We start from the raw sequence: 24,019 nt of genomic DNA on the forward strand, positions 1-24,019 counted from the left end.
CAAATGAAGGTTTAAAAATTTGCCGCTAGTTTTTGTTGGAAAGGATATGGGGAAATAGGCATATTCACATGAGTGAGTGGGGAGTGTGAATTGGTGCAAGATCTGTGGAGAAAGTTTGGAAGGTTCTATTAAAAATGCACCATCCTTTTAGCATTTCTATATACAGGAATTTATCTTATGGATATGTTAATAAATGAATGCAGTGATATGCATCTAAGGACATTTACTACTTCCCTGTTTATTGTAGAGAAAAAAGTAGAAAGAACTATAAACATCCACCAGTGGAGGACTGGTTAAACTAAGGTACCTGTATACAATGGCATACCTGGTAAATCCATGGCTGATTCATGTCAATGTATGGCAAAAATATTGTAAAATAATTAGCCTCCAACTAATAAAAATAAATGAAAAAAATAAAAAATAAAAAACTGTATTGCCAAAAAAACAAAGTACCTGGGGGCCTAAAATATATCTCACAGATCTTAACACATTGCTAAGATATGTTTTTTTTTTTAAGTATAGAGAAAGGAAAGTGTAGAGCAATATGCCCATTTGGTTTACTCTCATTTGGGTTAAAATAAAAGGTATAAGCTGATACACATGTTTATATGTATAGAATATACTCCAAGGAATGCGTAAGAAACCACTCACAGTGGTTTCCTTCAGACAGAGGTCCTGGGAGCCTGAGCAGGCAGGGCGATCTTCATTCTACCTTCTTGTATTCTCAGATTTTTTTTTTTTATATCTGTGAATTACTATAATAATTACAAGGGAAAAATCAAGCCAACTGAAGCTACTCATTGCTAGTTACAACATTCATAGTTAAAAGATGAAATCTTGTTCCAAGTTTTTCTGGTTAGTGTTTTTGTGTTTGGACTGATACAGTATTCTTCCTCTGAAATCCTCCTGATTAGCTAAGAGATGGCTTTCAGGCAGGGTTGCCCATTTAATGGGATGGTTTCAACATAAACCAGCATCCTGCCATTGCTTTGATCGAGGTGGAGGAGAAAGCCCAGGGGTTGAGCCTGACCTAGCTGGTGACGAGGGACCCCTCTCCTTCCTGAGTGTTTGATCCTGCATTCTTTTCTCCCCCTGTAGAATCAGAATCCAAAAGCCTCTAGGGTGAGGCTTGAGGTTCTCAGAGCATCCTCAGTATCAACCTTACCCCTGTACTGGTGAGTAGGTAGGTGTTTTCTAGGAGCGAGACCACATACCCAGCTGGTCCTGGAGTTGTTGTTGAGTCGCTAAGTCATGCCTGAATCTTTGCGACCCCATGGATTGCAGCACACCAACTTTCCTGTCCTTCACTACCTCCAGGAGTTTGCTCAGACTCAAGCCCATTGAGTCAGTGATGTCATCCAACCATCTCAACCTCTGCTGCCCGCTTCTCCTCCTGCCCTCAGTCTTTCCCAGCATCAGGGTCCTTTCCAATGACTCCGCTCTTTTCATCAGGTGGCCAAAGTATTGGAGTTTTAGTATCAGTCCTTCCAATGAGTATTATGGATTGATTTCCTTTAGGACTGACTGGTTTGATCTCCTTACTGTCCAAGGGACTCTTAAGAGTCTTTTCCAGCACCACAATTCAAAAGCATCAGTTCTTCAGTGCTCAGCCTTCTTTATGGTCCAGCTCTCACATCCATACATGACTAATGGGAAAACCATAGTTTTGACTACATGGACCTTTGTCAGAAAAGTGATGGCTCTGCTTTTTAATACACTGTCTAGGTTTGTCATAGCTTTTCTTCCAAGGAGCAAGCATCTTTTATATCATGGCTGCAATCACTGTCCACAGTGATTTTCAAGCCCAAGAAAATAAAATCTGTCACTGTTTCCACTTTTGGAGGTATGGCTAAAATGAATCCTTCCAATGGGTGAGAAAATCTGTGTATTTTCTGTGAGGGCTATTAGGACAGCTTTCACGTGTATGGAACTTGGGGCACAATCTACTGTTTGTCTCTGAATCCTTGGTGGCTAGAGGTGATTTTTGTCAGGAAGTAAACAGATAGGGTGGAGAAGGCAATGGCACCCAACTCCAGTACTCTTGCCTGGAAGATCCCATGGACGGAGGAGCCCGGTAGGCTACAGTCCATGGGGTTGCTAAGAGTCGAACATGATTGAGCGACTTCACTTTCACTTTTCACTTTCATGCATTGGAGAAGGAAATGGAAACCCACTCCAGTGTTCTTGCCTGGAGAATCCCAGGGACGGGGGAGCCTGGTAGGCTGCCATCTATGGGGTCGCACAGAGTCGGACATGACTGTAGTGACTTAGCAGCAGAGAGGTAGGAGCTTTTGGAGCAAGCAGCATGCAAGCTGACTTGTAACTTCTAATAATAATTCAGAAGCCAGGAAAAAAAATACTTTTTTCTCCCTCATTCCCTCTCACCCCTTCTTCTTCCTTTCCTTTTCCTCTTTCTCATTGTTTTTCTGTTTAGAATTTTTATTAGTTTTTGTTTTAAATTTCATGTAAAAATAATAATTACATTTGCAAATGGTTTAGAGAGTCAGATGTTACTAGACTTGTGTAAACACACACAGGCACACACACCCCATATCCTGGTCCTGGACTTCTGCCCACCTCCCTCATTTTCTACTTCTCAGGGGCAACTATTGATTCTTCTGGTAATCTAGCAGATACTTTTGATATTTACCTCTGTGTCTCTAAAGATGTACTTATGCTGCTGCTTGAATTCTTCCATCTTTGGTATTGTTGATTGACTTCCTACTGTGGAAATGAGGATTTAACTTTCTTTTCATTATCACTTGCACTTCCCATCTGCCATTGTTCCAAAATAGTTAATAGCATAATTTCATTCTGTCAGTGTTTGGTGATTGAATTACTGTGACCCTTGAAGTTCTATTTATAGCTGAACTATGATGACTCCTCCTTTCCTGACCAACATTTCCTCGCGTTAGTTACCTTTTTTCCACCCTTGCTCAGTGTTTTGTTATAGGTCACTGGTTCAACACCAGACTCTTCTCTAGTTGAACAAAATCTGTCTTAAAATTGCTTTCACAAACTTTATTCTATCGTGTCCACCTTCTGAGAAAATCTCTCCCACAGCCTCTGAACTTGGGCGGGTGCTTCCTAGATCTGCTATCCAGTTTTTGTTTGAGGTTTCTTCATTAGCATATTGGCGATTCCCTCAGTTTTATTTTTTGCTGATCTTCTATTTCCTGGATCCCATATCCTCCTCTTTCTTTGGTTTCTTCTTTGCTTTAGTGGAGCACATTTTTTTCACCATTAACTTATAAAGAAGTAAGTATTTTTTGTACCCTTGGATATTTGACAATATATTTATTCTAGCCTCATCCTTACTTGATGGTTTGGCTGGGTATAGAATTCTGGGTTGGAAATAATCTTTCAAAACTTTGATGGCTTTGTGCCATTGTCTTCATGGTTACAGTGTTGCCAAGAAGGCCGTTAGTGAAATCTGTTTCTCTCTCTCCCTCCCTACTATAGGAAATCTTCTTTGCCCTGTTGTTTTGAAATTTTGTGATGCAGTTCCTTAGTGTAGATATATTTTTACTCATCATGCAGGGCACTTTGTGAGCACTTTTGAAACTTATGTCCTTCAATGCTGGTTATTACCTATGAAAATTGTTTCCTTGATTATCTCCATTTTCATTTCCCCTCTTTTTATGTTCTGCCTCCCCACCTACTCCCCGAAACACCTATTATTTAGAGGTACTTGTACTGAACTATTTCCTCAATATTCTCATTTTTTTCTCTTCCATTTTTTGGTTTTCTGTATTTTCTGAGCTGTTTCTTTATCTTTGAAATTTTTATGCATTGTGTTTCTTACATCATTTAAAAAAATTTCCAAGATCTCTCTTGTTTTTTAAACATTCATTTTTAAAATAACATCTTGTTCTTGATTCATAGATATAAAATCTTCTCTAAGGTACTGTCATTTCACTTAAATTTTCTTCTTCCCTACTTACTTTGGTCTCTATAGTTCATATTATATAGTCTCCACAAATGCCTTGTTATTATTCTTGATTGCCTGATCACATTTAAGAGTAGAGGTCATTTAAAAGCTGACTTGAAAGCTCTGTGTCCTTTAGGTGGGACTGTTTAAACTATGAACTTCATATAACATAATCTAGGTAGGCTGTTTTCAAGAGAATCCTCACTGTTGATGTCTTTTGAATTTGTCTCTTGCACTAGTCAGATTGTTCAGAGAAATTGTCTCCAGTCCTCTGCCTAGAAGATATACGTTTGGCTCTCAGCATTCATGGACTTTAGGAGGGAAAGAAGGCTAACCATCTCCTCAGTATGTGTATTACTAGTCTGCTCAGGCTGTCATAATAAAATACCACAGTCTGGGTGGCTTAAACCACAGAAATTTATTTTCTCACTGTTTTGGAGACTAGAAGAGCAAAGATAGAGGCTTGGTTCTGGTGAGGCCTCTCTTCAGAAGGCCACCTTCTCCCCGCACCTCACGTGATCTTTCCACTGTGGACAGGAGGAAGGAGAATGCTTCAGTGTCACCCCTTCCTCTCCTTATGAGGACAATAGTCCTGTTGAACAGAACCCTAACTTATAACCTCATTTAACCTTAATTACCTTCTTAAAGGCCCAATCTCCAAATATGATAATATGGGGAGTTCAGTTCAGTCCAGTTGTGCAGTCGTGTCCAACTCTTTGTGACCCAATGGACTGCAGAATGCCAGGCCTCCCTGTCCATCACCACCAACTCCTGGAGTTTACCCAAACTCATGTCCATTGAGTCAGTGATGCCATCCAACCATCTTATCCTCTGTTGTCCCCTTCTTCTCCCGCCTTCAATCTTTCCCAGCATCAGGGTCTTTTCAAATGAGTCAGCTCTTTGCATCAGGTGGCCAAAGTGTTGGAGTTTTAGCTTCAGCATCAGTCCTTCCAATGAACATTCAGGACTGATTTCCTTTAGGATGGACAGGTTGGATCTCCTTGCAGTCCAAGGGACTCTCAAGAGTCTTCTCCAACACCACAGTTCAAAAGCATCAACTCTTCAGCACTCAGCTTTCTTTATAGTCCAACTCTCACATTCATACATGACTACAGGAAAAACCATAGCCTTGACTAGATGGACCTTTGTTGGCAAGGTAATGTCTCTGCTTTTTAATATGCTGTCTAGGTTGGTCATAACTTTCCTTCCAAGGAGCAAGCATCTTTTAATTTCATGGCTGCAGTCACCATCTGCAGTGATTTTGGAGACCCCGAAAATAAAGTCAGCCACTGTTTCCACTGTTTCCCCATCTATTTGCCATGAAGTGATGGGACCAGATGCCATGATCTTTGTTTTCTGAATGTTGAGCTTTAAGTCAACATTTTTTCACTCTCCTCTTTCACTTTCATCAAGAGGCTCTTTAGTTCTTCTTCACTTTCTGCCATAAGGGTGGTGTCATCTGCATATCTGAGGTTATTGATATTTCTCCCGGCAATCTTGATTCCAGCTTGTGCTTCATCCAGCCCAGCGTTTCTCATGATGTATTCTGCATATAAGTTAAATAAGCATGGTAACAATATAGAGCCTTGACATACTCCTTTCCTGATTTGGAACCAGTCTGTTGTTCCATGTCCAGTTCTAACTGTTGCTTCTTGACCTGCATACAGATTTCTCATGTGGCAGGTCAGGTGGTCTGGTATTCCCATCTCTTTCAGAATTTTCCACAGTTTATTGTGATCTACACAGTCCAAGGCTTTGGCATAGTCAATAAAGCAGAAATAGATTTTTTTCTGGAACTCTTTTGCTTTTTCTATGATCCAACAAATGTTGGCAATTTGATCTCTGGTTCCTCTGCCTTTTCTAAAACAAGCTTGAACATCTGGAAGTTCACGGTTCATGTATTGTTGAAGCCTGGCTTGGAGAATCTTGAGCATTACTTTACTAGCATGTGCTGCTGCTGCTGCTAAGTTGCTTCAGTCATCTCCAACTCTGTGTGACCCTATAGATGGCAGCCCACCAGGCAAGAGTACTGGAGTGGGTTGCCATTGCCTTCTCCTTACTAGTGTGTGAGATGAGTGCAATTGTGCAGTAGTTTGAGCATTCTTTGGCATTGCCTTTCTTAGGGATTGGAATGAAAACTGACCTTTTCCAGTCCTATGGCCACTGCTGAATTTTCCAAATTTGCTGCCATATTGAGTGCAGCACTTTCATAGCATCATTTTATAGGATTTAAAATAGCTCAGCTGGAATTCCATCACCTCCACTAGCTTTGTTTGTAGTGATGCTTTCTAAGGCCCACTTGACTTCACATTCCAGGATGTCTGGCTCTAGGTGAGTGATCACACCATCGTGATCATCTGGGTCATGAAGATCTTTTTTGTATAGTTCTTCTGTGTTTTCTTGCCACCTCTTCACTGGGAGTTAGGCCTTCAATATGTGAATTTGTGAGGGGTACAGTTTAGTTCATAATAGTATGTAAAATTTCACTTAACTGTTCTGTTTTCATTCTGATACTTTCATCCTTTGCTGTGTTTGATGATCTCAATTCTGTTTCATCCTCTCTAGAAAATAATCTTCGAGTCTACTGCTGGAGTGGTGATGAGGCTGCTACCTGGATACATTGAATGAGGATGGGTCTCTGAAAGTCTGACAGTTCTTAAGTAGATTATAAACCAATTCTTCTTTTAATAGGTGCACATTCACCGCCACTTCTCACGTTGCTTCTAATTCCTGACTAGTTGACTTTTGGCCTGCATTACTATTGACTTAGGACTCAGTTTTTCAGGTTTGCTAAATTGGTTACCACTTATCTAGCTTCCAAAATGTTCTTGCTTTTGTAATCTCTCCTGTTTTCTTTGTCCATGGAAATTATGTCATAAAAATATCTTGTTGTCAGCTTGTGGGGTTTCTGGAGGAAGTAGAGGTAAATGTATGTTTGTCTAATTCTCCATCTTTAACAGGACACCATATGTCTCCTTCCCTTGAAAGTCAGTGGAAGCCCATCTGAGGAGTTAGCTTTGGTTCCCAGTCCATTTCTCCACCAACTCTGGTGTTCCCACAAAACATATCTGTTGCATCCAAATGCATTTGATTTTGATGCGTTGATTGATTTCTGAGGACCAATAGTCTGACATCGCTTGACCAAAAGATAGAAATGTACTCTGAGCTCATCACAAGTATGCAAACAATTTTAATACACTCAGAAAATGATTTGTGCTTCAAGTTGAACAAAACCTCCACATTTTCCTGAACAGCATTTCCTTACATTTAAAAACTTGATATATTTCCAGGGGAATCTAATCCATATGTTTCCTATTTTTTTTTTTTTTTTGCTTTTAATGCATCTTAATATTGTTTCATAAAGCACTATTTAAGCTAACATTCTTTATTAGCTTTTTTTCCCTTAAGTAAGCCTTTTCCATTAGCTTTTATTTAGAACTGTATTTTTTTCAAAACTTTCCGACCACCAAGTTGAGTTGAACCCCTAAATGTCTGAGTTTCACTTGAAAGTTTGACTTTTGTTGGCTTCTAGTTAGGGCAAACCCATATTTTCTAAAATCTTGTGTTTTCTGTCTGTGTCTCCCAGCTAAGCAGATCTGTACCCAGAACCCATTCCACAGAGTCCTATACTCCATGGTAATTTGGACCAGAAAGAAAGTACACACATGCAGCATACCTCTTGTGGTCTACCATGCCACTGGATAGGTAAGAGTAGAAGGAGATATTCTCCTGCCTTGGGGAGTTCAGTCTACTTAGGGAGATGAGTGAGAAAAGAAAGTCTATCATTTTCTTCCTGTATGTCAGATAATGGACTAGTCACTTGGCCATGATTGTCCTATTTAAACCCAATGATACACAGGTATTTTATCTAAATTAATCCTTTTAATAAGTCTTCAGGATGAATATAATTATTATACCAATTTACAGAATAAGGGTACTTGAGGCTCCAAATGTTCCTGATCTTGCCCAAGATTGTACAACTATGAAGTGGTAGAGAGGCTGGTTTAGAATGTAGGCAGAATTCCAACATATGAAAAGCAGGAAAATGATTTAGGTACCTGGTTTGGAATGAGTATTCAGTAGTGGTTGTGAAATTAATATAACAGGGCCAATATACATACTGTAAGGTTGAGTGAAGACTTAACGAGAGCTGCCACCGTTAAGAAAGATGTCCTCAAGGAGACTGTTTTCCCAGATCTGTCTTCACCTGCACTGCTCCCATGTCCAGGTGACTATCATCTCTTACCTGGATACCTACTTTGCTATTGTTCAGTCACTCAATCATGTCTTGACTCTTTGCGACCCCATGGACTGCAGCATACCAGGCTTCCCTGTCCTTCACTAGGATACCTATTAGAGCCCGTCAGCTGCTGTCCCCACTTTCCTTCTTGCCCCATTACTAACTGTTCTCCACACAGCAGCCAGCATGATCTTTTTTTTTTTTTTTATTCAAGGTAAAATTTACCTACAGTGAAATGCATACAACTTAAGTATTTAATCTGATGAATTTTGACAAAATGTATACACCCATGTAACCAACACCACATTCAAAACATAGAACATTTCCATTACCCTGTGTTCCCTTTTTGTCAATACCTACCTCTGATAGGCAACTAAAATTCTTGTTAGTATAACCATAGATTAGTTTTGTATGTTTTGAGTTTCATGTAAATGAAATTACACATTATAACTTACTTGTGTTTGTTTTTTTCCAATCAGGATGTTTTAAGATTCATCCCTGCTGCTCTGTGTAGTTGTACCTCATTTCTCAAATTGTGAAATAGTATTTCAGCTATAAAAATTTCAAATTTATTGATTGATTTTTGTGTTGAAGGAGATTGAGTTGTTACAGTTTGGAATTATTGTGAGTGAAATTGACACATTCTTGTACAAGAGAGTTAGTGAACATACATTTTTATTCTCTTGAATGACTAAGAATGCAATTGCTGGTCATATATAGATACATATTTAATATTTTAAGAAAATGTAAAAATGTTTCCAAAGTTCTTTCACCATTTTATACTTCTGTTAGCAATGTATGGGGGTTCTGTTTGTTCTTTTTTCCCCTGAGACACTAGGATAGTGAAAAATAAAAAAGATAACACCCAATGGTGGAGAGACAGGGGGAGCTGGAATAATTGGATATGGACATGGGAAAAATACAGCTTGGCCTATTATCTGTGTGAGGTAGAAGTCAAGGCTTACTTTTTTCTCAATAACAATATACAGGTGTTCCAGCATTATTATTATTATATTACTATGTAGCATTAGTTTTTAAAAAAAGACTACTTTTTCAATGGAATTGTCTTGACTCCTTTGTCAAAAGTCATGTATATTAGAGTCTATTTCTGGGTTATCCATTCTATTCCACTGATATATTTGGTGATCTTTATGCCAATTCTGAAAGGACATCATTGGAAGGACTGATACCTGAAGCTGAAGCTCCAATGCTTGGGTCACCTGAGGCGAAGATCTCACTCACTGGAAAAGACCCTGATGCTGGGAAAGATTGAGGGCAGGAGGTGAAGGGGGCAACAGAGGATGAGATGGTTGGATGACATCACCAAGTCAATAGACATGAATTTGAGCAAACTCCAGGAGATAGTGAAGGACAGGGAAACCTGGTGTGCTGCAGTCCATGGGGTCGCAAATAGTCAGACATGACTTAGCGACTGAACAACAACATGCCAACACCACACAATATTAATTTTTTAAAATTATTTTTAACTGAGTTATAATTAATATATTAGTTTTGGGTATACAACATAATGATTTATTATTTTTATGTATTACAAAATGATCACCACAATAAGTCCACTTAACATCCATCACCGTACATAGCTACTGTTTTTTGTGTGTGTGATAAGAACTTTCAAGATCCATTCCCCTAGCTACTTTCAAATATGTAATATAGTATTATTAAGTATGGTCATCATGCTGTGCTTAACATTTCCATGACTTACTCATCTTATAACTGAAAATTTGTACTTTGTGACCCCTTTCACTCAGTTAACAACCCCTAACACTCACTTCAGGCAACCATTAATCAGTTCTGTATGCCCCAAACTTGGGATTTGTTTTTCATATTTCATGTATAAGCGAGATCATATGATGTTTGTCTGTCTCTCTCTGACTTATTTCACTTATCATAACGCCCTCAATTGCTTCCCTGGTGGCTCAGACAGTGAAGAGTCCGCCTGTGATGTGGGAGACTTGGGTTCGATCCCTGGGTCGGGAAGATCCCCTGGAGAAGAAAATGGCAACCCACTCCAGTATTCTTGTCTGGAGAATCTCAAGGACAGAGGAGCCTGGAGGGCTGCCGTCCATACAGTCACAGAGAGTCAGACACAACTGAGCAACTAACACACAATGCCCTCGATGTCCACCCATGCACCTTGTTCCAAATGAACCTTTTTCATGGCTGAATAATATTTGTGTGTGTGTGTCCCCTTTATCATTATGAAATGTCCATCTTTTTCTGTCAATATTCATCATCTTAAAGTCTACTTTGTCTCTAATTAAGTCACTTCTGTTTTCTCCTGATTAGACTTTGCCTGATACACCTTTTTATGTATGTTTACTTTTAATGTATTTGTGTCTCATTTTAAAGTGCACTTTTCATTGAGAATACATGGTCGTGTTTTATCTATATTGAGAATCCCTGCCTTTAATTGGACTATTTAGAATAAAATTTAATATTAATGTAGATATGGTTGAGCTTAAGTATATCATCTAACTATTTATATTCTATTTGTTTCTGTTGTTTTAATACCTTTTTAATAGTATATTTTTTCCTGCTTTGGCAGAGAGTTTTTAAATAATTCTGTTTTTCCCTACTCATGGCTTATTATGTTAACCTTCATTTTACTGTGGTTTTTCACTTATAGTAATTGCTTTTAGTTTTTAAATGTTTGTATTTAACTTGTCACAGTATATTTTAAAATAATTTTATATCATATTATTTATAACAGAAGAACTTTACAACAGTATAGTTCAATTTACTCACTCCTATTTCTTTTGCGATTTTAAAATTAAAACTTCATTTCCAGATATGTAATAATGCCAAAATCTCTCTTCTCTCTATTGCATTAACAAGTCAAGTCTCTCTTAAAGGAAATTTGAAACCTTTTTATTCTGTAATAACTTGAGACTTACAGGAAAGTTATAAAATTAGGATGGAGACTTCCTATGTACCCTCCACCCAGCTTCCCTTAACGTTAACTAACATCTTACAAACCATAGTACATATATTAAAAACTAAGAAATCAACATTGACACAATACTGTTAAGTAAACTAGATTTTATTCACATTTCATCAGTATTTCTGATGTCCTTTTTCTGTTCCAGGAGCCAGTCCAGATTCCCGCCACGCACTCGATTATCACCTCTCCTGGGACAGTAGTGTTAGTCTGTCAGTTGTGTCCTAGTCCTTACCAGTCACCTCCCCCAATCCTTACCGGTCTGTGACAGTTGCTTATCTTTACTAGTCTTTCATGGTCTTGACACTCTTACAGAGTTGTTTTGTAGAATGTCCCTCACTCTGGGCTGAGTGTTTTCTCATGATTAGGTTGAGGTTGTACAAAGATACCCCAGTAGTGATGTGCCCTTCTCAGTTACCCCATCAGGGGGCACATGACGTTAATACTTCTACTGGTGGAGCTAACAGTGGCCACCAAGCTGAGGCAGTGTCTGCCAGGAGTTTCCAGTGAAAGTCATTTTTCCTTAATATCTGGAAGAAATACTTTGAGACTATGCAAACATCCCATTTCTCCTCAAACTTTCTCCCACTAATTTTAGCATCCATCAGTGGATCTTATCTAGAACAGTTTTCAGGATGTTCTAATGGTGGTTTTCTGTTTCCCTTACCCCTTCTGCTTGTGTTAATTTGAATTCTTGAAAGAACTGTTCCTTCTCATCCATGTCTCTCTTTCTCTTACTTTTGGTCCTTGTATATATTTTTTATCCTACAGGTTATTCTGTTGTTATACATTTTATTGCTTAAATTATTCCAGCTTTGGCCAAGGGAAACCCTTTGATATTGATTCCTGAACCCTTTACAGGTATCCTCATTTTTTTTTTTTTTTTTTTTTTTTTTGAGCACCTTGTCACTTTCTGGCACACAAGAAGCTCCAGGTTCCTCTTGTATTTTCTCTGCCCCAGGTTTGGATTTAACCACTCATCCAAGAATGCTTCCCTGGTAGCTTAGTTGGTAAAGAATCTTCCTGCAATGTAGGAGACCCTGGTTCGATTCCTGGGTTGGGAAGATCCACTGGAGAAGGGATAGGCTACCCACTCCAGTATTCTTGGGCTTTCCTGCTGGCTCAGTCAGTAAAGAATCTGCCTGCAATGCAGGAAACCTGGGTTTGATCCTTGAGTTGGGAAGATTCCTAGGAGAAGGGAACAGCTACCCACTCTAGTATTCTGGCCTGGAGAATTCCATGGACTGTACAGTCCATGGGGTCGCAAAATGTTGGACACGACTGAGCGATTTTCCCTTTCACTTTCCAAGGAGCCCTGGTTGTAGTGGTGGTTGTCTTGGGGTTTTTTGCTTTTTAATTGAAGAGTGATATTTAGAGGCTAAAATCTGTGCAGTGAAGTCCTCAGTGGTATTGAAATGTCATTGTTTCTAGTGTCTATCAGTTCCAAACTTGGATATATATATATACACACTAACTTATTCATAGACTTATTTATGTTTATTTTTGTATCTGTCAAACAGAATATATTTTGAAACAAATTGATTTCTTATTGAGTTCTTATTGATTCTGAAACAAACAAGTTCTTATTGATACTTCTAATTCCAACCCAGTACCAGTGTCCCTTCTGACCTTCCCCATTTGCTTCTTTGTAACTGCTTTTACAGATAATTAGAAACATAATTTTCATTATTTACCCTATATCTATTTATTTGTTCAACTCTAGTATTCATTGGAAGTTGCTTCAAAATTGTTAACCCATATCTCTGTAAGAAACAAATTTACCAAATACAATTGTATTTGAGTACAGTTTTTTTCTTTTTAGCTCTATAGTACCTAATTCAAATATGGTTTTTGAAAGTTACTAAGGTTAGTTCTTCACTTTTCCATTCTCTCCAGTGTGCTTATGCTGTTCATTAGTAACACTTAGATTGTATATTAAGACTACAATTTATATGCCATCTTGTGTTCCCACCACATTCTGGTTGATTCTATTTTATATAAATTTACATGCAGTGAAACTTCCTTGCCGCCACAGCTGGTGAAAGTCCGTGTACAGCAATGAAGACTGAGCACAGCCAAAATCAAACAAACTTAGAAAACTTGCTCTTTGTAGGGTACAGTCCTAAGGGTACACATAGTCATGTCTTCACCACCAGACTTGGGATACAGAGCAGAAAAGTTATAGCAGCCCATACATTCTCTCTTAATTTGCATTATATCAGCCCCTTCACTGTCCTCTATCCCTGACAACTACTGATCGTTAGTTTGCCTTCTTCAAAATTCATAAAAATGAAAGTGTAGGATATATAGATTTTAGGTCTGACTTCTTCCATTTAGCCAAATGCATTTAAGATTTATCTATGTTGCATGAATCAGTAGTTAGTTTCTTTTCATTGTTAGCTTTTTTAAATTGTTTTTTATTGTAAGGATGAGCCATCCGCATGGTGATTATCCATTCACTAGTTTAAAAGTGTTTGGGTTGTTTTCAGCTTTCAGTGATTATGAGTAAAGATATATAAATGTATAGGTTTTTGCGTGAACTTAAGTTTTTACCCAAGAGAAATAAAAAGTCCTGGACTGTTTGGTCTTATGGTAGTTCTACATTTAACTTTATATTTAAAAAAAATCTGACAAATTGTTTGCAGCAGTGGCTTTCTTATTTTGTATTTCTACCTTCAAGGTATATAAGTTCCAGTTGTTTTGCACCCTTGCCAGCAATTGGTTTTGTCATAAAAACAGCGCAAACAAAAACCCGTAGGCATTCTCAGTATGTAGTGATTTCATTGTGGTTTTAATTTGTGTTTGCCTGATGACTAATAATATGGAGCATCTTTTCATATGTTTATTTTCCCTTTGTCTATCTTTGATAAAGTGTTTAAATTTTTGCCCATCTTTAGTTGGATTGTTTTCTAAGTTAATTTTTATTGGAGTTTAGTTGATTTACACTGTTAGTTTCTGCTGTACTGCAAAGTGAATCGGTTTTACATGCACATGTATCCACTCTTTTTTAGATGATTTTCCCATATAGGTCATTACAGAGTCCTGAGTAGAGTTTCCTGGTGTATGATAGGTCCTTGTTAGTTTATCTACAGTAGTGCGTGTATGTCAATCCCAATGTCCCGATTCACCCCTCCTCCTCCTTTCCCCTTGGTAGCCATAAGTTTGTTTTCTACATTTGTGACTCTATTTCTGTTTTGTAAATAAGTTCATTTGTATCATTTTTTTAGATTCTTTTTTTGAAGTGTTAATTTACAATATTCAGTTCAGTTCAGTCGCTCAGTTGGATTTGACTCTTTGCGACCCCATGAACCGCAGCACACCAGGCCTCCTGTCCATCACCAACTCCCAGAGTCCACCCAAACCCATGTCCATTGAGTCGGTGATGCCATCCAACCGTCTCATCCTCTGTCGTCCCCTTCTCCTCCTGCCCTCAATCTTTCCCAGCATCAGGGTCTTTTCAAATGAGTCAGCTCTTCGCATCAGGTGGCCAAAGTATTGGGGTTTCAGCTTCAACATCAGTCCTTCCAGTGAACACCCAGGACTGATCTCCTTTAGGATGGACTGGTTGGATCTCCTTGAAGTCCAAGGGACTCTCAAGAGCCTTTTCCAACACCACAGTTCAAAAGTATCAATTTTTCGGTGCTCAGCTTTCTTTATAGTCCAACTCTCACATCCATATATGACTACTGGAAAAACCATAGCCTTGACTAGACGGACCTTTGTTGGCAAAGTAATGTCTCTGCTTTTTAATATGCTGTCTAGGTTGGTCATAACTTTTCTTCCAAGGAGTAAGCATCTTTTAATTGCATGGCTGCCGTCACCATCCGCAGTGATTACTTTCACCTGAACATCATAGTGACTCAGCGTTTTTATAGATTATACTCCTTTAGAAGTTATTACAAGAAAGTGGCTATAATTCCCTGTGCTATACAATATATCCTTGTTGCTTCTCTGTTTTATACGTAGTAGTTCGTAGCTTTTAATTCTGTACTCCCTCATTTCCCCTTGGTAACTATTAGTTTGTTTTCTGTGTCTGTGAGTCTGTTTCTGTTTTGCATATGCATTCATTTGTACTATTTTTTAGATTCTACATAAGTGATATCATATAGTAATTGTCTTTCTCTGACTCATTTCAGTAAGCATGCTTCATCCATGTTGCTGCAAATGGCAGAATTTCATTCTTTTCTATGACTGAGTAATATTCCATCATGTGTATACACATACCACATCTTTATCCATTTGTCTGTTGATGGGTGCTTGGTTGTATCCATATCTTGAATATTGTAATTAGTGCTACAGTGAAGCAACTCAATATAGAAAAAACAACCCAATCAAAAAAATGGGCATAAGACCTGAATAGACTTTTTTCAAAGAATATGTATAGATGTCTAACAGACATATGAAATTATATTCAGTGTTGCTAATTATTAGAGAAATGCAAATCATAACAATGAAATATAATCTCACACCTGTCAGAATGACTATCATCAAAAGTCTACAAATAATGAATGCTGGAGAAGATGTGGAGGAAAGGGAAATCTTTATACTGTTGGTGGGAATGTAAATCAGTGTAGCCAGTATGGAAAACAATATGGCGGTTCCTCAAAAAGCTAAAAATAGAGCTACCATATGATCTAGCTATTTCCATTCCTGGGTATATATATATTTGGAAAAAAATGAAAACACTAATTTGAAAAGGTCATTTGTTTTCTTATTGTTGAGCATTGAGGGTACTTTATATAAACTGGGAACAAGTCTGCTATTAGATATATAGTTTCCAAATATTTTCTCCCATTTCATGGCTTGTCTTTTCGTGCTCTTAACAGTGTGGTTCCTATAAAAAGCCTTTTAACCTCGAAAGAAGAAAGAAAGAAACCTTGAAAGCCTTTTAACCTTGAAAAAATCTAACTGGTCAATTTTTCTTTTATGAATCATGCTTTTGGTATATCTAGAACATCTTGGGGAAAATTAACATTTGAATAATATTGAGTCTTCCAACTCATAAATATGGTATATTTCTCCATTTATTTAGGTCTTTGATTTTTTTCATCAGTGATTTATGATTTTCATCTGCAGATCCTGTGTGAATTTTGTTAGATTTGTACCTAAGTGTTTCATTTTTTGGTGCTAGTACTGCTTTGTGTGTGTATGTGTGTGTGCTCAGTTGTTTGACTCTTTGCAACCCCATGGACTGTATCCAGAATGAAGCAGGGCAAAGACTAATAGAGTTTTGCCAAGAGAACGCACTGGTCATAGCAAACACCCTCTTCCAACAACACAAGAGAAGACTCTACACACGGACATCACCAGATGGTCAATACCAAAATCAGATTGATTATATTCTTTGCAGCCAAAGATGGAGAAGCTCTATATGATCAGCAAAAACAAGACTGGGAGCTAACTATGGCTCAGATCATGAACTCCTTATTGCCAAATTCAGACTTAAATTGAAGAAAGTAGGGAAAACCACTAGACCATTCAGGTATGGCCTAAATCAAATCCCTTACAATTATACAGTGAAAGTGACAAATAGATTCAAGGGATTAGATCTGATAGACAGAGGGCCTGAAGAACTATGAACGGAGGTTCATGACATTGTACAGGAGGCAGTGATCAAGACCATCCCCAAGAAAAAGAAACACAAAAAGGCAAAATGGCTGTCTGAGGAAGCCTTACAAATAGCTGAGAAAAGAAGAGAATTGAAAGGCAAAGGAGTAAAGGAAAGATACACCCATTTGAATGAAGAGTTCCAAAGAATAGCAAGGAGAGATAAGAAAGCCTTCCCCAGCGATCGGTGCAAAGAAATAGAGGAAAACAATAGAATGGGAAAGACTAGAGATCTCTTCAAGAAAATTAGAGATACCAAGGGAACATTTCTTGCAAAGATGGGCACAATAAAGGACAGAAATGGTATGGACCTAACAGAAGCAGAAGATATTAAGAAGAGGTGGCAAGAATACACAGAAGAACTATACAAAAAAGATCTTCACGACCCAGATAATCATGATGGTGTGATCACTCACCTAGAGCCAGACATCCTGGAATGCGAAGTCAAGTGGTCCTTAGGAAGCATCACTACGAACAAAGCTAGTGGAGGTGATGGAATTCCAGTTGAGCTATTTCAAATCCTAAAAGATGATGCTGTGAAAGTGATGCACTCAGTATGCCAGCAAATTTGGAAAATTCAGTAGTGGCCATAGGACTGGAAAAGGTCAGTTTTCATTCCAATCCCAAAGAAAGGCAATGCCAAAGAATGTTCAAACTACTGCACAGTTGCACTCATCTTACATGCTAGCAGGGGCATCCCCATGGCTCAGATGGTAAAGCATCTGCCTGCAATGCGGGAGACCCGGGTTCGATCCCTGGGTCAGGAAGATCCCCTGGAGAAGGAAATGGCAACCCACTCCAGTATTCTTGCCTGGAAAATTCCATGGACGGAGGAGCCTGGTGGGCTACAGTCCTTGGAGTCGCAAGGAGTCGGACACGACTGAGCGACTTCACTTTCTTTCTTTACATGCTAGCAAAGTGATACTCAAAATTCTCCAAGCCAGGCTTCAACAGTACATGAACCGTGAACTTCCAGATGTTCAAGATGGATTTAGAAAAGGCAGATGAACCAGAGATCAAATTGCCAACCTCTGTTGGATCATTGAAAAAGCAAGAGAGTTTCAGAAAAACATCTACTACTGCTTTATTGACTACGCCAAAGCCTTTGACTGTGTGGATCACAACAAACTGTGGAAAATTCTTCAAGAGAAGGGAATACCAGATCACCTGACCTGCCTCCTGAGAGATCTATATGCAGGTCAAGAAGCAACAGTTAGAACCAGACATGGAACAACAGACTGGTTCCAAATCGGGAAAGGAGTACGTCAAAGCTGTATATTGTCACCCTGCTTATTTAACTTATATGCAGAGTACATCATGAGAAACACTGGACTGGATGTAGCATAAGCTGGAATCAAGATTGCTGGGAAAAAAAAAAAAAAGATTGCCGGGAGAAATATCAATAACCTCAGATATGCAGATGACATCACCCTTATGGCAGAAAGTGAAGAGGAACTAAAGAGCCTCTAGATGAAAGTGAAAAAGGAGAGTGGCAAAGTTGGCTTAAAACACAACATTCAGAAAACAAAGATCATGGCATCTAGTCCCATCACTTCATGGCAAATAGTTGGGGAAACAGTGGAGACAGTGAGAGCTGTGATTTGGGCTCCAAAATCACTGCAGATGGTAACTGCAGCCATGAAATTAAAAGACGCTTACTCCTTGGAAGGAAAGTTATGACCAACCTAGACAGCATATTAAAAAGCAGAGACATTACTTTGACGACAAAGATCTGTCTAGTCAAAGCTATGACTTTTCCAATAGTCATGTATGTTGGTGAGAGTTGGACTATAAAGAAAGCTGAGCATTGAAGAATTGATGTTTTTGAACTGTGGTATTGGAGAAGACTCTTGAGAGCCCCTTGGACTACACAATCAAACTAGTCAATCCTAAAGGAAATCAGTCCTGAATATTCACAGGAAGGACTGATGCTGAAGCCGAAACTCTAATACTTTGGCCATCTGATGAGAAGAACTGACTTATTGGAGACGACCCTGGTGTTGGGAAAGATCAAAGGCAGGAGAAGGGGATGACAGAGGAGAAGATGGTTGGATGGCATCACTGACTCAATAAACTTGAGTTTGAGCAATCTCTGGGAGTAGGTGATGGGACAGGAAAGCCTGGTGTGCTGCAGTCCTTGAGGTCGAAGAGACAGACATGACTGCCCGACTGAACTGAACTGAATAATTATAGATGTTAAGCATCTTCTCGTGTGCCTCTTGGCCATCTGTATGTCTTCTTCAGAAAAATGTCTATTTAAGTCTTCAGCCCACTTTTTGAATAGGTTGTTTGGTTTTTTAATATTGAACTGCATGAGTTGCTTGTATATTTTGGAGATTAATCCCTTGTCAGTTGCATAGTTTGCAAATATTTTCTCCCATTCTGTGGGTTGTCTTTTTGTTTTGTTTATGGTTTCCTTTGCTGTGCAAAAGCTTTTAAGTTTAATTAGGTCCCATTTGTTTGTTTTTATGTCCATTACTCTAGGAGATGGATAGAAAAAGATATTGCTGTGATTTATGTCAGAGAGTGTTCTCCCTGTATTTTCCTCTAAGCGTTTTATAGTATTAGGTCTTATATTTAGATCTTTAATCTATTTTGAGTTTATTTTTGTGTATGATGTTAAAGAATGCTTTAATTCCACTTTTTTACATGTCCAGTTTTCCAAGCATCATTTATTGAAGACTGTCTTTTCTCCATTGTGTATTCTTGCCTCCTTTGTTGTGGATTAATTAATCATAGGTGCACGGGTGTATTTCTGGATTTTCTATCCTGTACCATTGATCTCTATTTCCTTTTTTGTGGCAATACCATACTGTTTTGATTGCTGTAGCTTTGTGCATGCATGCATGCTTAGTCATGGTCTGTAGCCCTCCAGTCTCCTCTGTGCATGGAATTTTCCAGGCAGGAATATTGAAGTGGGTTGCCATTTCCTACTCCAGGGGATCTTCCCGACCCAGAGATCGAACCCACGTCTCTTGCATCCCCTGCATTGGCAGGTGGATTCTTCATTACTGTACTACCTGCAGCTTTGTAGTATGGTCTGAACTCAGGGAGCCTGGTTCCTCCAGCTCCATTCTTCTTAAGATTGCTTTGGCTGTTTAGGGTCTTTTGGGTCTCCATATAGATTAATTTTGTTGTTGTTCTAGTGAGAATGCCATTGGCAATTTGATAGGAATCGCATTGAATCTCTATATTGCTTTGGATAATATAGTCATTTGACAGGATTGATTTTTCCAATCCAAGAACATGATATATCTTTCCATCTGTTTGTGTCATTTTCAGTTTTTTCATCAGTGTCTTATAGTTTTTGGATTTCAGGTCTTTTGCCTTCTTAGGCAGGTTTTTTCCTAGGTGTTTTATTCTTTTTGATGAGATGGTAAATGGGATTGCTGCTTTAATTTCTCTCTCTGATCTTTCATTGTTAGTATATAGAAATGCAACAGATTTCTGTGTATTAAATTTGTATCCTGCAACTTCACCAAATTCATTGATGAACTCTAATCACTTCCTGATAGCATCCTTAGAATCTTTTATGTATAGTATCATGTTACCTGCAAATAGTGGCAGTTTTACTTCTTTTCCAATTTGGATTTCTTTTATTTCTCTGATTGCCATGGCTAGGACTTCCAAAACTGTGTTGAATAAAGGTGGAGAGATTTACCTGCTTGTCTTGTTCCTGATCTTAGAGGGGATGCTTTCAAGTTTTTCACCATTGAGTATGATGTTAGCTGTAGGTTTTCACAATTGGCCTTTATTATGTTGAGGTATGTTCCCTCCATGCCCACTTTCTGGTGTTCTCTCTCTGTTTGGCTCCTCTGTATATAATTTCATGACTTCTTCTGGATTAATTGAATATTTAAAGATTTTTACTTATATGTTGGCTTTTATTATATCTTCATGTATATCTAACATTATAATTATATATATATTTTAGTGATTACAAATGATACAACATAAACCTAACTTTGCAATCTGTTTAGTTAATATGTTACATTTTTAAGTAAAATATAGAAAACTTACAACCTAAAAGGTACTTATTAGCCTCTCCACTTTGTTATAGTTGTCATAGGTATTATATAAACATAAACTGACTCCTTTTTTCAGGGCTCTGCAGATTATCATTTTTTCTTACAACAGTCATATCTTTTTGAAAACCTAAACAGAAAACAAAATAGTCTATTGTATTCATCTTTCCTGTTTCTGTTTCTTCATTTCTGAGGACTGAAACTGTTTCCTTTAACCTGGAAAACTTACTTCAGCATACATTTTAGAGCAATTCTGCTGGTGACAAATTATTTTTGGTTCCTTCACTTGAGAATGTTATTTTCTTTTCATTTCTGAAGGTGATTTTCACTTGACACACAATTCTGTGTTAACTTTTCTTTCGGCACTTTGATGATGTTATTTAACTATCTTCTGACCTCCATACCTTCTGATATGAAGTGAGCAGTATTTCAAATAGCTAATCTCTTACATATAATGTGCTTTCTCTAGCTACTTTCAAGACTTTTTTCCTTATCTTTGTGTTTAGTAGTTTGATTTTAATGTGTCTGTATGACCTGTTTTTTTGCATTTATTCTGTTTTAGATGTATTTGATTTCTTTGTTCTGTAAGTTTATTTTTTTTTTACCAAATTTGCTAAATTGGACATTTTTTCTTAAATATTTTTTTCTCTTCTTCCTTGGGGACCCCAATGGCATGAACGTTAGACCTTTCAAAATTGACACACAGGTCCCTAACAGTCTGTTCATTTTTTCTCTCAGTAATTTTTGTCTTTTCTTTAGTTTGGGTAATTTTTGTAGATCTATATTTATTGATCTTATTCTTTCTTTTTCTGTCATCTCCATCCTACTATTGAACCTATCCAGTAGTTTTTAATTTCAATATGTATTTATCAGTTTCAAATTTTCCATTTTATTCTTTTTCATAATTTCTATTTCTTTGCTGAACACATCTGTTTTTTCATTCATTTCAAGAGAGTTTGTCTTTACTTCATAGAGAATGATTATTTAGCTGCTTGAAAGACTTGTATATTCTAACATCTCATTCACCTTAGGTTGGCACCTGTTGAGTGTCTTTGCCTTTGAGAATTGGTCAATATTTTCTGGTTCTTGGTAGGTTGAGTAATTTTGTATTATACACAGGGAGTTCTGTATATTAGCTTGTGAGGCTCGGGTCCTATTAAAATATTCTGGAGAATGTTGATTGTTTTGTTTTAACATGCCACCAGTCTGATTGGCTTCAAACGACAAGTTCTGCCTCATCTTCGTGGGGAGCCTTTTCTCACCTTTCCTAAATTTGGAGGAATCCTCCTCCAAAGGATTCCCCCCACACTCTCCAGCTCTCAGAGACTCCCTGGTCTGGTCCTCTGTCTGGAAAGCTGGGGTTGTCTTGTTGCTTTAGCTACTGACACTGTTACAGCTTTCCATGATTGAGCCTATAGAAAATACTGATATGGTCATAGACTAGAGAAGAAAACAGCACACTTTGCTCAAAGGATCCCCCTTGCTCAATAGGACAGGCTTCTTGCAGGGGGTTAGGTGCCTGCATTATGTCCTTTCCATGGTCCTGCACTTCTCAGACTGAAGCTGGCCTTGTGGTGGGGCCATGAGGGAAAAAGGATATTAAAAACAATGCAGACTCCTTCACACTCTTTGGCTTAATTTAGGAGCCACGTTGGCCAAAAGGGTCATTTCTTAGAGTTTTTGTTTCCTGCAACCAGTTTGCAGTCTCCCAGTTTGAATCACCCTTCAGTTAAAGCCAAGAGATAGGACTTCCCTGGTGGTCCTGTGGCTAAGACTCCACGCTCCCAGTGTAGGGGGCTCCAGGTTTGTTCCCGAGTCAGGGAACTAGATCCCATATGCCACAACCAAAAGTTTGCAACTAAAGATTCCATGTGCAGCAATGAAGAGAGAAGATCCTGCATGCCACAACTAAGACCTGGAGAAGCCAAATAAATAAAAAAGCCAAGAGAGAAAGGAAGAAAAGATAAAAACACATAACTCATTACTATCATACTGATTATACTTCAGGTTTTAACTTTCCTTCCCACACCACCTGCTCTTATTTACTTCTCAAGATCCTCAGGTAGCTGCTTTCTGAATTCTGTCCCGCATCTTTAGTTGTCATCATTTGGACAGACTGTGGTAGACTTATTCCATCATAGTTGGAACTGGAGTTAAGCCAGTTTTCACTTGGGGGCTTTAACCTGTGGCTTCTTCATTTGACAGCTCATTTTTGGAATCTTAAACCTGCATGGTTCACGCAGATGCAGAGAACTCAGGCTGACAGAAAGATTTTGTTTCTGTGCAACGAGGACATTCTTGCCTCCTAGGTTCATGCAGGGTTGACTCTCTGTCTCTGTTGCTTTGATCGTGTCAGGGCGTTAGCAATTAATTGGCATTGGTCTCACTGTATTTGGGGTAGATGGAACAAGTCTAGTCTCTGTTATGCACTCAGTTCAGGCACTCAGTCGTGTCCGACTCTGAAACCCCATGGACTGCAGCATGCCAGGCTTCCCTGTCCATCACCAATTCCCGAAGCTTACTCAAACTCATGTCCATAGAGTCAGTGATGCCATCCAACCATCTCATCCTCTGTTGTCCCCTTCTTCTCCCACCTTCAATCTTTCCTAGCATCAGAGTCTTTTCTAGTGAGTCAGGTCTTCTCATCAGGTGGCCAAAGTGTTGGAGTTTCAGCTTCAGCATCAGTCCTTCCAATGAATATTCAGGGCTGATTTCCTTTAGGATGGACTGGTTGGATCTTCTTGCAGTCCAAGGGACTCTCGAGAGTCTTCTCCAACACCACAGTTCAAAAGCATCAATTCTTCGACACTCAGCTTTCTTTATAGTCCAACTGTCACATCCATACATGACTACTGGAAAAACCATAGCTTTGACTAGATGGACCTTTATTGGCAAAGTAATGTCTCTGCTTTTTAACATGCTGTCTAGGTTGGTCATAACTTTTCTTTCAAGGAGCAAGCATCTTTTAATTTCATGGCTGCAGTCACCATCTGCAGTGATTTTGGAGCCCAAAAAAATAAAGTCTCTCTCTGTTTCCATTGTTTTCCCATCTATTTGCCATGAAGTGATTGGATTGGACATCATGATCTTAATTTTCTGAATGTTGAGTTTTAAACCAACCTTTTCACTCTCCTCTTTCACTTTCATCAAGAGACTTTTTAGGTCCTCTTGACTTTCTGCCATAAGGGTGGTGTCATCTGCATATCTGAGGTTATTGATATTTCTCCCGGCAATCTTGATTCCAGCTTGTGCTTCTT

The 24,019-nt window shown here is 38.5% G+C and overlaps 2 long non-coding RNA genes across 3 annotated transcripts in view; both read left to right on the plus strand.

The window, feature by feature from the left end:
- The window catches only part of LOC122700155, a 182,627-nt gene that overhangs the window by 103,836 nt on the left and 54,772 nt on the right, over window positions 1–24,019 (plus strand). The gene's annotated exons all lie outside the window — the stretch shown is intronic.
- LOC122700156 lies at window positions 1,179–19,366 on the plus strand. Its single transcript, XR_006342733.1, has 3 exons — window positions 1,179–1,189; window positions 15,853–15,860; window positions 19,239–19,366. It is a non-coding gene; the product is annotated as an uncharacterized LOC122700156 (long non-coding RNA).

Source organism: Cervus elaphus, chromosome 9, assembly GCF_910594005.1.
Source record: "Cervus elaphus chromosome 9, mCerEla1.1, whole genome shotgun sequence".
Lineage (NCBI taxonomy): Eukaryota > Metazoa > Chordata > Mammalia > Artiodactyla > Cervidae > Cervus > Cervus elaphus.